Raw genomic sequence first — 14,870 nt, forward strand, 5'->3', positions numbered from 1 at the left:
CGGCCCCGCCTCGCTGCTGCCCCCCGCTCCCATCCCAGCGCCGCCGGAGCCGCTCCGGGGCTGCCGCCGCGCCCTGGGCTCAGCCCCGGGGACAGCGCGGAATCGTTAGAGATGGAGGGGAGCTCTGGAAATCATCTGGTCCAAGCCTCCTGCCAAGGCAGGGTCACCTGGAGCAGGTTACATAGGAGCACATCCAGGTGGGGTTTGAATGTCTCCAGAGAGACATGGAGATCCAGCGCTCTGCCGCCCTCAGTGGGAAGTTCTTCTTCGTGCAGAGGTGGAACTTCTTGTGTTTCAGTTTATGGCCATTGCTCCTCATCCTGTCACTGGGAACGACTTAAAAGAGTCCGACGCCATCCTCTTGGCACCCACCTTTGAGATACTCATAGGTATTAATGAGATCCCCTTCAGTCTTTTCTGAGGCCCAGAGTCTCTCCTCATAAGAGAGGTGCTCCATGCCCCTAATAATCTTTGTGTCCCTTCGCTGGACCTTCCTGGAGCTCCTTGTCTTTTTTGTACTGCAGGGTAAATATTTGCTGTTGTGAGAAAAACAATCTGTGAGAGACGGCATCCTGCAGGGGGCTGTGCATATGCTTAGTCCTACACACCATGTGCTGGGCTAGGCATGGGATGGGGACTGCTCTGGTTGTGAACCATCTGAATCCATCTCCTTTTTCTTTTTTTTAAGCTTTTCCTGCTATGTGCAGAAATAATTGAAAATAGTAACTCCATTTTTTACCCAGTCCCGGTAATACACACCCAATTTTGATAAAACAGTCAACCTCAGGTTAGTAGGTTGCAGCCCACACATCACATACAAAATTTAAGTTAAACTCATCAGCTTAAGGCTACTCCTCTGAAATCAGTGAAGAAGAATTCATAACCACTCTGCTCTTGGTATGCAAGGTGGTAGAATTGATGGAGAAGGATTGCGCACAATAACCCCAGGAAGGCCGAAGAGCATCATCCATCAGATATTTTAAATCAGAGCATCTCTGTTCTGCTTACAGTTTTATTTTGGTTTTTTTTTTCTGCACTAATTTATCAGGTTAAATTGCTAAAGGGAATTGAAGAAAATCTTGATTAGTCATTGTGAGATTACTGCCAGGTCATTAGATGCTTCCTGGCAATAAACTGTTGTGGCATTCATTATAACACTAATTAGTTCCACACGGAGCCCTGCACTCACACCAATAGTCTGGATGGAGATGTTTGCCCACTTCCAGAGATCCCAAATCCTAGGCCAAAGAAATGCCTGGAGCAGAGCAGTTGTTATCTCCATGGAGGAAAGCACGAAGTATTGCTAGCAGAGTATTCACAGGCTGTCAGGAGAGAGATTATCAAAAGAGAGAGATCAAAGGAGGGGCTCATCAGAGAGATGTTTTTCATTTAATTAAGCTTTTTTCCCCCTTTTTTTTAGGAGAATTTAGCAGAGAAACAAAACACAGCAGGTTTTTTTAGACAACCAGTAAAGAATATTGCAAGGATTCTGGCTGCTCATTGCCTTTCCACAAGAATGCATTATACACTAAAGTATTTCAATAAGCACATGGATACAATCCCTGATGTGGAAAAACTACAGTTCGTACTCAGGACATTCAGTTTAAAGCAGCTTCTAATTCGTTTTACAAATTTCAGACAGTAATTAGTTCAACAAATTGACAGGAGATACAAATTTTTAAGGTTTTACACAATCCCACTCTGTTCTTTTACAAAAAGTGTTGTGGTTCAGGATCACCTTTCCCTAGATTCTTTTGGGGGTTTTGTGATATTTTTAAAAATTTCTGTATCTTTCATGTATGCTATTAGTCATCAATCCCTTTCCTTTGGTCTAGATTTTGTAATTCTTGAAGTCTGGGATTTTTTTCATTACTGTACATGCGAAACATTATGCCACCTGAATTAATTTCAGCAAGACACACTGGAATTACATTTTCATAGAATCATGGAATGGCTTGTGTTGGAATGGCCCTGAAAGATCATCCAGTCCCAAGCCCCACTGCCATGGGCAGGATCACCTGTCCATTTTTCAGATAGTAATACATCTCACTGACTTCAAAGCCGTATTACTACATGGCCACTTGCTGTCTTGACTCAGTACCACCAAAATACAAAAAAGTGCCTGAGATATTTGCCCAGGAAAACAAGTCAGATTCCCATCTTTCATCCTACCTGGGGAACTTTCTCAAATACACACTGGTGCAGTGTGAGCTCTCACTAAAAGAAGTTACAGCCCAGACCTCAAAAGTTTCCTGTTGAATAGAACAAAAAACTAATTAGCTACTTACAAACAAGCAAACTGTTTAAAACAGTAGTACAAACAAGACCCAGTGAAAATTGTGCAGGCTGAAACAGCAGAAGAGAGGTTGTTAAGGGCAACTTTATTGTACCAAACTTTATTTGTATCAAAAAATCTAAAGAGCCAAACAAAAATTAACAACCATAGGAAAAAGTAACATACAGTACTTGTTTAAACAAAGAGCCTATGAACAACAAAAAGAACAAAAAAGGTATCCCCAAAAATGTTGAGTATCCCCAAAATTAGGGAGATAAGAAGAGAGAAAAACAACAAACGTGTTCCAGTATTTAAAAAAGCTACTGATGCTCATTCTTCCAGGAACTGGCATAATCCTTGTGTTTGTCTGCATGCAAGACGCTGTGGTCAGGAAAACATTTTTGCAGAATTGGTCATGTTGCAGTGTTTTCAAATGGCTTATTAAAAATAAAGGAAAACAAATCTTTGCATCCCAGAAGCTTGCTTTCTTTTTTTTTTCTTCCTTTTGTTTCATTTATTCAATTATTAGTAGTAGTAGCATTTTATTCAATGAATAATTATAAGTTTTGAAGCAATGGTGTACGTCACTTCTTTCTAACCAACTGTATTTTGGTTTTGGGAAGTACAAAGCCAAGTGGCTTTGGTTTTCATCAGCCTTCCTCTGGAGCTTTCAAGTCATGGCATGGTGTCCTCCTGTGGTCTGGAGCAATGGCAGCTGGGGCTGCTGATGACCTTCTCTTTGCCCCTACTCACATGTGTCTGCCCCAGTGTGGCTCATGCTGGTAGAAGATTAGTCCCATGTTTAAAAGTTTTCTATGACCTCAGTCTCCTCCTCTCTAGAAGTGCTGTAATGGTATTTAGAAAGCCTGTATTGGTAGGAAACTGGATGCTTTTGAGGTTCTGGCAGTGTTTGTAAGCTTATGAAGGCATCTACACTTCCTCCTCCTGCTTTCTTTCTCTGTGAGTGACGTAGGTAGAGAAAGATCCATCCAAGACCCTGATGTGTACCCAGATCCTGAAACTGCTGTTGTCTGTCCCAAACACTGATGAGTTACTTCCTTTCTCCCATGTTACTTCCCCTCTCAATTTCTTGGCAAGCGTCTTTCTCACACAAAAATGTTATCCCCCCCCCTTCACTGGCGAATTCAATCCAGACCCTCCTACTATGGGCTGCCATCCCAGCTCTTATTCCCAAGGCAGGGAACAGGAGGCAAGTTAACCCCCTGCTACCCAGGAAGAAATGCCTCTGCATCCCTTGGATGACGCAAACTTGCAGCACAGTAATGACTGCCACCACAGAAATCTTTCTGGTGCTTGCCCAAGAAACTGCCAAAATCTCTTAAAAGGAAAGCAGCTGCTGCTGAGCGAGCTGTTCCTTGAGTGGGAGGAGCAGCTTCCAGCTCCTAGATCCCATGCAAAATCCAGTGGTTATGAAATGGCTAAAATTCGGGGACATGCTATTTTTGTTTGTTTGTTTACTTGAGCTAAGTAAATGTTTACTTAATCAAAGTTTGCTTACTTAAACAAAGGCTAGAAAAGGACTGCCCTGGAAAAGCATCATGAGAGTCCTGAGACATGAAAACCAGAGAAGTACCTGGAATGACCTGGTGGAAATAAGAGCGTGATTCTGATGTCAGCTACACACGTCTTAAGCCACTGCAATTTTTTTTTTTTTTTAGTTGAGAAGGTTTATTCCACTTCATTGCACATGCAAAAAGTGAATTAGGTTCTTTATAACCCACTGGTTCCAGCACTAAAGCCTGGAGACTACGTAGCTGGCTGCTACTTCATTTAGTTGTAGTGTTGCTTCATGTTTTAATGTCTTCTGTTTTTGGCAGTTGGATGGTCCAGTCACTCCCTTCTGAAGAGAAAAATATGCTGGAAAAGGTTAGAGGGGAGTAAACCTCTGCAAAATGCTACTTGTAGCTTGACTGCCAAGAACCTTGAAAAGCACCATTATTGCTGTTGAGCAAAACCTGGGAATTGTTTGTGTAAGGCTTACCAGCATGCTTCTTGTTGGACCTTGTAAGAGATGCACTGTTCCTAAAGTGTGTGGGAAACATTTTGACATTTCTGGTACTGGAGATTTTTGGAGAGGTGTGTCAAGAGTCAAGATTACTCTCCTTATTCAGTGCTACTCCCCAAGGCAATCTCCTATCAAAGGAGTGAAAAATGATGCAAGACTTCTCATTCTTTGCAAATGATGTCCCATAGCCTCAAGCTGGTGATAGTGCAACTTTTCTCCACTGTTAGATGGGGAAAGGATTTTAAAAAAAGCTTTTTGCTTACATCAGAAAAACGGAAGATATGTTACGACTTGAGAACACTGCAAATACCATAGTGAATTAAGCACCAAGAAGGGACAAGAACTAGCTAAAGCAAAATATTGTCTCAATTAAAGAAGAGACCTAAATTAGCTTCAGATGGATTTCATCTGGAAGCTAGGATTAGGGCTTTCTAAGTCTTTGAAAAGCTCAGCCAGAACAATAAATGAAAAGTAAACTAATTTAAAGGTACAGCCTTACACAGGTAAAAAGAAGTTTCTGAGATGTCCTGGAAAGCAGAAGTCAAGACTCAGTGATCCAACAGATTATTTGTCCATATTGCTAGGTAAATTGCCAGTGGGATGGGTTTGACTGGAGCAGAGTTAATTTTCTTCCCAATGGCTGGGATGGGGCTGTGTTTTGGATTTGTGCTGAACAGAAATTAATAGGACTGGTAATACAGACATGTTTTTGTTATTGCTGAGCAGGGCTTACACAGATCCAAGGCCTTTTCTGCTCTCCATACTACTGGGGAGGAGGCTGGGAGCACATGGGAAACTGGGAGGAGACACAGCTGGGGCAGCTGACACCAACTGACCAAAGGAATGTTTATTTGACATCATGCTCCATTTATAAAGTGTGGGAATAAGGAAGAAGGGGGAGACATTTGGAGTGATGGAGGTTCTCTTCCCAAGTCACTGCCAATGTGTAATGGGGCCCTGCTCTCCTGGAGATGGCTGAACACCTGCCTGCCCATGTGAACATGTGAATTTATTCCCCTTTTTGCTTTGCTTGCATGCGCAGCTTTTGCTTTTCCTATTATATGGTCTTTATGGGAACTCACAAGATTTCCAGCTTTTACCTTTCTCATTCTCTCCTCAGTCCCACTGGTGGGGCAGAGAGTGAGTGGCTGCCTGGGGCTTGGTTGCTGGCTGGGGTTAAACCATGACAGCCAGTCAACACCAAATGTTGAGGTTGGACATAAGGTCACAAAGGAATCAAGTTAGAGCTCGTTCTGCTGAGATTGAAATAATCTATGTGATTTTATGTAATCAGTCCAGCAAAATCAATCCAGTGGCTGTATCCTGTAAATTCCTTATACTGTATGAATTCATAGAGTCAGTTCATGATGAAAGCTGTGTATTTTATTATCAAACTCATTTTCCACATGAGCCTTATGAAAACACTAACGTGAGCCCACAAGGCTGCATGAATCCTTTGTCATGTATCATCCCATACAAAACCATGCCTGAGCATGCAGGTGTTTGCAGTGTAAACACCAATCCAAACAAAAGGCTATTGTGATTTCCTGTACCAAGGCAGAGTTCAAAACAGGGGGTCACTGTCTGGGGGATATTCAAGGCTGCAATTTTGATGTTTCTGTAGTTCTTGTAACATGCTCTGTTTTGCAGGTCCTCATTTTGGGCTGCCAGTTTTGAGAACAGTTTGTAAAGACAGCACGACAATTGTCCTGAATGAGTTCCTGGAGATGACAAGAACTGTCTCAGTCTTCTTTTGGTGGTGCTGACATTGGTTTGCTCCGTTCCTTTCATGCTTCTGGCACAGGTGACACCTGTTGCTTGCTGCTAGAAAAGGGAATGTGAAGATCAGCTTTACCCAACTATCGGTTGTCTGGTTGGAGTGATAACTGGAGATCTCTACTTCAAAACTCAGGCAGTCTTTGCAGCAGGTCAGTGATACCTTCTTGCCTTCCTGTTCACTGCAGGAGCAGCCCAGCAAGGTTCTCATAAATTACAACTGGATTTACTGAATAGACATGCTGTTTCCTTCTAGCAGTATATTCCACAGTACACTATTCTTGTATAGAGTGGTGCAGTATCTGGTTTACCACCATTAGCTTTGTATGAGGTGAAGGAGCCTGTGTTTACTACCAAATGAAAGGAGAGCATGCACAATTCTCCTTTTAATTAAGCTTAGCCTTATAAACCATGAAAAGGGTTTTCTATCAAGGCCAAAGTTTTATTGTCAAGCAAGCAGGCTTCTATTGTGCATACTGCCAAGGAGAGATAACAGCGCTCTTATACTTCAGAAATTTGTCCTGCCAAGTGAGCATCAGGTTTGTCTAAAACATACCCAGCGTGTGCTGCCAGCCAGAGAAGGTTTGAACTTCACATTGATTTTTCTCATTAAATCTGCAGGCAGTGAATGTACATTGATGGGTGCTTCCTCTGGTTACAGAAGACCCAAACAGGGACCTTCCAAACAAGGCCCAAATGAAAAATTTCAAATGAAAATGCATCTATCCATCCTGACCTTACAGTAGTTTAGGCAGTGAGAAAGGTGTTTGTAGCCAGCTTGTGGTGTCACTCCTACCTTTTTGTCTGCATCAGTGGAACTGGGTGCTCATTAGGAACAATCATGAGGCAATTGCAAAGGAGAAATTAAAATCCAATTGTAATCCAGGTGAGAGGAGACTTATCTTATGTCTTAGTCCTTAGTCTTACATTGGAAAGTTGATTCCTTTCTTTAGATTTAACAGTGAGAGGGATCTTTGCACTCCTGAAAGAAAACAGGAAAAAAGTATGAGAAAGGAATTTCAGAGGGATAAAAAACTGATCATTTTGATGATGAAAAAGAAATTCTCATCAATCCAAAAAAAATCTTCAGCATAGAAGATAGAGTTCCTTTTTTTTTCCCTTTTGTATTTTTTCTGCTATGAATAACATTTTTGTGTGTTGAAATGAGCTTAAGTCTGAGTTTGGGAGTGTGACCTCCCTTCTTCCCACCCCTAGTCTAAACAGCCCTGAAATGCAAAGGATTTTTGATGTAAATTCAAAATTCCCTTTTTAGGTCTATGTCCTTTATAAGGATAAATTCACCCTTAAAGAAACCTGCAGTTTTGCAAAGTTTTGACCGCACAATTTATAATTATTGCTGGTAATGATGTCGGCCCTTTTTCATTTCAGGACAACTCTTTGCTTAATATTTATTTCAATTTCCTTGTACTGCAGCACAAGTACTGCCTGTTTATGGACCTCAAAATCTGGCAACAAAACAGACAATCTCAGCTTGCTCAAACCTAAAATTAAATAAGAAGTTAGTGTGCTTTGTTTTGAAGGTTTTTTAATATATATTACTAAAATATTTTACAAAGGGGAAAAGAATGCATTACTTGATCAATAGCTTTAATTTTGTAATGAGGAGTGATAATATAGTAATCTCTTCAAATAAGCAATAACTTGTTAGGACATTAACTGCACCAAGAGGTGCTGATTACCCTGACATAACTAATAGCTAAGAAAATATCTTGAGGAGCAGAAACTAGAAATATGCACAATGCAGCCTGTTTTATCAGTCCAGCTATTTTACCCTCCTTCTCAATCAGTTCTTGTAGTTTCTTTAAAGATGATGGGTGCATTAGGTCCAAAAATCCTGCAGTACACTAGGAGGCTTTAAATGTTATTTTTAGGGCAATTAAATGCAAAAGAAAAGTTCTATACTAGGTCTGCGCTCTAAGGGTCTGCAGACTTATCTCCATCACACATAGATCATGGAATCATATCTCTCACTTTCACAGTTAGAAAAGTTTTAAGAATAGATGAGAATAAAAAAGTAATAGAGTAGTAGGTTGTGAAGGTATAGCTGAAAGAGAACTAGCACTAGTTATCTTCAGCAAAAGAATCAGCAAAGTGAAGGTCTATCTGCAGAACAACCTTAAAGAGAAGCTACCATGGTCATAATCTTTCTTATAATATCAGAAGGGTGGTAAAATGGATGAGAAAATAAATCTGATGCTCTGGCAGACACAAAATACCATTTCACCAAAACCCAAAAAGAGTCAGAAGTCTCATTTTGGTGTTAGAACATATTAAAAAATTCTAACTCAATCTTCTAGCCTTGGTTGAAGTGAGTTTGAGCTAGTAGTGCCAAGTAATTCCTTTCAGTAAGACAGGTGGCTGGAATGGTGATGTGGTCCTTGACTCCATGATCCAGGTGTTCTTGCAGTCATTAGCAAGGGAAGAGCCTAGCTTGTGAGCAATTTGGACTTTATGTGAGCCACTGTTGCTGACTTAACTTCTGGGCATGTGACTTGACTGTAATTCCTCTTCTAAAATAGCTCAGATGAACTGCATCTTGGTGGGAATATCCCTTTGGCTCCTACATGGAGAATGGGAGCACTTGGGCATCTGAGTGACTTAGGTCATAGCAATTTCCAATAGCCTGAAAAGTAAGGAAATCAGACCACTGGAAATAAGGAAGGATCTAGGAAGCTGGGTCCCAAATGATTTTCACAAAGGATGAGGAAAAAATTGAACTACTGTCTGGCTTTATCCTGCAGGAAGGGAAGGTTAACAATACTGTGGGAGTTCAAAGACTTCCATCCAGATGCAGAGCTGCCTGGGCGTGTTATCCCACAACACCAGAAAATTCATAATGCCCTATTTATTCCATCACAGGTACAAGGACATGAAGATATCTTTGAGGAGGACACCTATGGCATACCTATTTTTTTGGGCTTGTCACCCAAAAAAAATAAGCTCACACTGAGGGATGATTGACTGATTTACCTAGTCCAAGGGAAGAAGTATGATAGGCAAGTAATCAGGCTCAATGTACATATGCTGTTTTAGTGGCATATCAGGAGTGAAATGTGGAAGAAAAAAGAATGCAGAGATTTTTGAAGATAAGATTACCTAAATCCTGCCTTAAAGCAAGACATGCAGCTCCCTGCTCTTATCTTCATGAAGGATCTGTCTGCAGATCAAAGAAACAAAATCACACTACAGCTTCTTTTTTTCAAGATAAGCCAATTTTTCACTGCTTCTCCTCTAACTTGAGCTGGCATGCTGTACACTGCTTGCTTTTGTGTTTGCTTATCAAAAGGTATCATGAGATAATTAATGCATATAAGCCAGAGCTTTCCAGGAGAAAGAATTTTTCCTTTATTCTCAAGCTCTTAATATCCCAAAGTTTTGTTCCATGACTGTTCTGAGAACTTTACAGATTAATTTTTCATGGGTAGCTGAAGGACACCACAGCAAGTGCAGTCTTCTGTTTAATCTGTTTCTCACTGAGGCAAATTACAAACCAAAATCTTCCCTTTGTATTTAATCTAATATAAATCTTAACATTTAATTGAGGGAAAGGATGTAATACATTATTTGAAGCTAATCCATTAACCTATAGGTTAATAGCATTCATATCCTTAAAAAAATCACAGCTGATAGGAAATTCTGAGAACTAACTTACACCTTTGGAATATTAGTTCTCTATACACAGGTCTTGTAAAACAGCAGACTACTTTTCAAAGAAAAAGGTGGAAAGCCCTCTAGAAACATTGTATCTGCACTGATTCCTGTACCGAATCCTTTCCAGCGCTAGGGGCAGACCGAGAGCCCTTTTGGCTCCTGTTAGCAGGAGAGTTCACCTCGTCCCCTTCTGTCAGTTTTGTATGGACGTGAGTCTTGCAAGCTCCTTCTCCTCCATTAAACTCTCCCTCTTGAAACAGGGCATCCACAGCCTTCCTTTCTCTAGTTTCCCTTTTATTTCAGTAAGCTGTCCCACCTCACAAATGCACGAATTTTGCCAAGGGAGCAGTAAGGACTAGGCAGGGCCAGACTAACAAGGTGTTTATGCCCTCCGAGTGCATCTCAGTGGACAAAGCAGGGATAAAGGCAGAATACTCTGCTCCTACTCTTTAGCAAACAGTATATGATAAAAAAAAAAGATGTAATTCTTGATCAGGAGTCAAAGAAGAATCAAACATAATGTATTTAAACAGATGTTTCATAAATATAACAGCTTGATTTTTACTAATGGAACTCAGGTCAGGATTATCCCTCTTGCCAGTATGAAGCCCTCTAAGTAGGGCTCAGTTTCTCAGTGTTAGAGCTCCTTGTTCTCAGTACGAGTGGCTTCTCAGTCTCCGAAACAAAATCAGCACTGTGGTTTTCAAAATACTGCCTGGAAGGAGATGCAAACAGGAAGGGTGCAGAGAGGGTGAAGTACATGCATGCAAATGTACAATCACAGCATACCCAGCTCAGTATGCTTATGGATGCCAAATTAACAGCAAAATTGCATTTAAATAAAAATGTTGCAGCCACTCTGTTAGGGAACTGATAGAATTTTCCTTTGTGTTGCAACTGCAGTCAGTGTCCCTTTAAATCAATGTTAGTTTTATTAATTTTAATACTTTTCCTGTCTTTTACTTCCATCAAGTCTGACTGTAGTCTCACTGCCAATGGAATATATGAGGGTGCGTGCTGCAGCTTTTTTAGTTTTTACTTTAATATTTTCAAAGGGGGGGTTCACTGGAATAAATGGCAGTTGGAAATATACTGAGGTTCTCATGGGCTAAATCCATCTTCATTCAGAAAGATTTCCTGTATGCTGTGCTTGACAAACATATTACACTAAATGAGTACTTTGATCCCACCCAAATTCCAATACCACTGTGCATACTTTGTCTGTCTTACTTTATGAATCACTCAATAAAACACACCCAGTTTAAGTTTAAGATATTATTGGCAATGCTACAGTGTATGTACATTAAGTCTCATTTTAAACAGAAACCTTGGAACCTGGAATGTTTCCAGTGCTTGAATCCAAGAAGATTTTGAAATGCATAATGTAAAGCTTCTTAATATACTTAATATATTCTTCTGACACCCTTCAACTGTTCCCACAGTTAAAAAATATTACAGATTACATTTGTATTTCAACCAGTCACCCAGGAGGTCAAGCCCTATATGATGGTTAAAGAAAAGGAAATAATCATTTTTATATCAAGTGAGCAAAGATGATTTGGAAATTATTGTAAGAATCAGCCTCGTCAGGAGTTGCTTTAGGGCTGTAATTGCTCTTTCACATCTTAGCTAATTTAATTAAACAGAGAAACTATTTTTGGACTAGACGGTTCTTTAAACTTTGGGTACCTTCTATTACAAACCATCTGCCCCTGTACATAGTCAGATTTCTTAACTCATACTTTATCACTGTCTTCTTCAGAAATTATACAGGGGGTTTTGTGTGCATTTGTATCCCCTACAGTTCTGTGTACATTTATTTCAGATAAAGCACTTAATTTGGATTCCCTCCCAGTTCAATAGCTGAAAATTTCAGTATAGGAGCCAGCACATGTCAAGAACCATCATTCAGTTCTTCTCTTTATTTTGGGTAGCTTTTTAGTGGTTGTATCCTCTGTTATATAAATCTTTCCTCATAGTCTGTAATCCTTTTCTAACACTGTAAATAAGATAAGCATTGAGTCTTTTTGGATATTGTCAGCCTTCACTTTGAGAGGAACAGCAGTTTCAGTTTTAATTAATTCTTCAGTGAAAGGACGTCTGCTATATTTTGCATATATTTGACTGGTCTCCAAGTGTCGTGCCACAGTCTGTCCGTTCCTCTGTCTGGGCTCACTGCTACCTGAAGTGTAATTACACAGTTGCTGATTGAGGTGGGCCAGAAGCAGAATGAGCTCACATCTGCCCTCAGAAGACTGAACAAACACATCTGAAGGCTGCCTCCCCCAGAGGTCTAAAATACACGTGTGTAACTGACCCTGAAATTCAGTGTTCTTCCTGCAAGAGCCAGGGTTATCTAAACAAAGGGTTCTTAGGAAGTAACCTCTTGACTTCTCCACCCCTCACATTTTTAAGGATTGACAGGTCCTAGCACTTGCACAGACCAGGATAACAAGCCGTGTCCCATAACAATCATTCTCCTGACATGCTTCCCACTGGCACCTACCACCCTTCAGATCAGCAAAAAAAGAGCTTGGCTGCCTGCATAGGCATGTACCCAGTCCTCCCTGACTAAATGGATTACACACTTCTTGACTGAATAGGGTGCCAAGAAGACTTCCAGCCAGCTCGTATTCATGTGGGTTATGAAAGAGTGCTACTCCTGAGTCCAACCTAAGTCCAGTTAAAATATGACAAGGGTCTGCAGACAAGGTGCCAGACTCCACTTCTGATAGGATTTAGGTTTTGTTTCTATTTCATTTTGGAAAAATGCAATGTGAGTATAAGAAAATAAGCAAGAAAGTTCAAAAACTGTCAACAAGAACAGAATTAAATGTGCTGTATGCAGCAGCTTGCTGAGAGGAGTTTGGAATGGAGGAGAGTGGGGAGAGCTGGTGCTGAAGTAAGAAGGGAAAGGATCTTAGGAAGAGACCAGTTGGAAGGATGTGAAACTCATGGAAAAGGAAGTTTGGAAGTAGTGATGATTCAATCCCATTTGTCTCTTTGAGATATGTTCTGGGATTTTGGTAATTCATCTCTGGTTCAGAAGAATGTGAGCCATCAGCTCGCATGTGTACGTGTGCCAATATCTAAGCAGATCTAAAGAGATGCAAATTTAAACTCAGTAGACCAGGAAGCAAAGGAGTGAATAAATGCAAATATGTTCATCTGAATATCAGGTTAAGTATTTCCAGGCAGGGACTAGCTGGGCGGGGAGGGGAGACTGTGGGTTGAGGAAAGGCTGGAGAGTCCAAGGGCTAATCTAACAGGGAGGGTCTGGCCTGGCATACAACTGAGAGCTGGCACAGTAGGAAATATGCATTAGATTGCTACTGTCATATATGTAATGGCATCAGATAGCAAAAAATAGCACAGAAGATTTCTTTTTTGGTGTATTTTATTTTATGCACTAATTGTCATCTCAGGCCTGAAGCAGTATCAAGCACATCACTCTGCTTCTTTTGTTCTCTGTTTCTTTACCTCTAAGATGACAATAATTTATTTTCTTTCAAAATGATTTGGAGAACTAGGATGAAAGGTTGGAGGATAAGTGTATCTACTACAATGGTATCCCAGCTGCAAATATATGTGGTTGCTTGAATTTCTTGAAATTGCCAAAATTCACCTTTTTTCTCTGATCAAAGCAAACAAAACCAAAATAAAAAACCAAACAAATAAATGCTCCCCCCCCCCAAAAAAAAAAAAAAATCAACAAATTTCCCCCCCAGGCAATTCAGTGAGGAGAAGATTCAGTAGCCTTGTTCCCTTCTGATATGACAGTGAGATAGACACCTCTGAGAACCAGGAAATCCAGAGCTAGGGTAGAGCAGTACAACCTGAACTCTGCATTGTTTGATCAGTGATTCAGTCTTCCAGTGACACACATATGCATGACACTGTGACTCCTGAAGCAGAACATCTCAGAGCTGCAGCACTTTAAGTGCTCTTAAAGGAAAACTTTCTTTTAAGTGCTCTTAAAGGAAAACCTGTGTCCAGGTGAGTGCTACTACATGAGGAATCCTGCACATATGCTGCAGTCAAACTCTGAGACCCATCTCCTCAAAACAGCCCCTGATGCAGTAATTCTTTGTGCTCTTTCTCTGTCAACTTCAGCACCTGAATGGTCAGATACAGACAGGCCAAAGGAGTTGTGGATATCACCACTGGTCATGGTCTGAATTGAAAAATGAGGCATCAGGACTTGTCTCCTGACTTGCATGCCTCTCTTCCTTTTGCCCACACAGCTGCCATCTCCATGTCACCAGTGCAAGAGATTTACTTGAAAATTAATGCCAAGAGCCACTGCAAGCTCCAGGTGCAGCCTTAATTCCACACTGGGATCTACCTCAGGTGGGTATTTCCTAGTTTTAAGAGGTTTGAGAGTCACTTGAACTTGCCACAGAATTTGCTGCTGACCTGGAATGCCATGAGGAACCCACAAGGCAAACCTTATATTAACCAGGCTCTTTCTCAGCAAATGTAGGTGTTAATTTATTCATGGTTGGCATATTGTGTGTTTAAAATCCTTCTGCAAGGCTTTCTCTGAGAGTAGTGGTAGCTGAACTTTAATGCTAAAGTCACCAGGTTTGCCAGTAGTCACCAGCTCAGACTCTTGCCCAGCCCAGGAAACAGCAAAAATTAAATAAAACTGAATGATGCACAGTTAAAAACTTTTGCAGCCACAAGGAATACAGATATATAAAAAAACCCAACCCAAAACAAACAAAACACCACCCCTCTCCAGTATTTTTATTGGAGAAGGAAAAAAGGAGTAGGGAAGGGAAGAAGAGAAGGGAAAGGGAAAGGGAAAGGAGAAGAAAAGAAACTTTTTATGAGGAACACCTCTTTTTAGCAGAAATGCTTTACTATGTTGTCAAATGCAAATTGACTGTAAATCCCAGGCTTCAGCCACTGGGTTTTCACATGTATCCATACTAATTAAAGGTATGTGTGTGCTTCTGTATGTGTATGTATCTTAATCTGTATATTTACTTATGGGCTAAATTTGGTTAAACACTCTGTAAAGAACAAAACGATGGTCCAGAAAGAAAAGAGTGAATGGTTGAACCATCAAGGACAACACATGCAGGCAGATGGAATCCTGGGGGTGGCCAAGAGAAC

Source organism: Agelaius tricolor, unplaced genomic scaffold, assembly GCF_023055355.1.
Source record: "Agelaius tricolor isolate 1412-34295 unplaced genomic scaffold, bAgeTri1.0.p SCAF_2, whole genome shotgun sequence".
Taxonomy (NCBI): Eukaryota; Metazoa; Chordata; class Aves; order Passeriformes; family Icteridae; genus Agelaius; species Agelaius tricolor.